Source organism: Penaeus monodon, chromosome 30, assembly GCF_015228065.2.
Source record: "Penaeus monodon isolate SGIC_2016 chromosome 30, NSTDA_Pmon_1, whole genome shotgun sequence".
Classification (NCBI taxonomy): Eukaryota; Metazoa; Arthropoda; class Malacostraca; order Decapoda; family Penaeidae; genus Penaeus; species Penaeus monodon.
The window spans coordinates 29804838-29805833 of NC_051415.1; the positions used below are offsets into that span (position 1 = coordinate 29804838).

At 33.1% G+C, this 996-nt stretch overlaps 1 protein-coding gene across 2 annotated transcripts in view; it reads left to right on the plus strand.

Annotated features, from left to right (window-relative positions):
* The window catches only part of LOC119592694 (longitudinals lacking protein-like), a 99390-nt gene that overhangs the window by 34174 nt on the left and 64220 nt on the right, over positions 1 to 996 (plus strand). The window lies entirely within an intron of this gene.

Here is a 996-nt window from a genome sequence, read left to right on the forward strand (position 1 = left end):
CACAGCTGAGTATCTTGTAGCAAAGAGAGGATTTTTTTAGCTGGATACATTGCATTTGTCTTTTAATTTACATTTATATCTTTTGATGACATAAGATACCAATGAATACATGTACATGTTATTTTTTCTCATTTTTTTCTACCAGTACTCCTTACTCTGGAAGACTTGGTTATATGTTACATTCATTTGGTAACACAATATGAGTTTGCATCTTCAAGATTACCTGAGATCCTCTTTTCCATCTCCCTGCCTTATCAAAATATTTCTTTGTCTTATATTTTGACAATACATAAGTGGAGTTTTCAAGCTCAAGAATCTGTGATTGGTAGTGTCCATGCCCTTAATACATGTTTTAGGAATGCTAGAAAGAAAGTATCCCTAAGGGGACGCAAAGAAGAAACAATAAGAATGATATAAATTGAAATGGATGAAAACATTATGATAGCTTAACTCCACCAAAACCATAGCCCTCCACTATATACTTCTCAAAGGCAAACTTTGATAGTCATTTAAAGAGCTCAGTTTTACACTAGAGGAATATATATTTCAGTGCCATATCTCAAATACAACAAGGTGTTAGTATCATAGTTACTCTTTGCTTATGAATGAAAATGTGAATTTATTTCCCATGAATATGTTACTGAAACACATTTTTTATCATATAAAACAATGAATTGTGAATTTAGTGTATGTATTTGTATCTAGATGTTATAAACAGCCAGTGGTATACCAGGGGCAAACTTTCACACATAATATAGCATGATTTATAAAGGGGGAATGTGGGAGGAGGAAAAAAAACACTAGGATTTATCTGGATGAAATATGCCATACAGCACTTGAGTTACTACATCACACACTTTCATTCACAAGAAAGTAGAAGCAGAAAATTGCTTCAGGAACAGGAGGGATCTTTATGAGAAATTATGGTATGGGGGTGATATTATGGGTAGAGCTGAAGTAAACTTGCCAAACAGTACCAGATATTTTAAATGACAC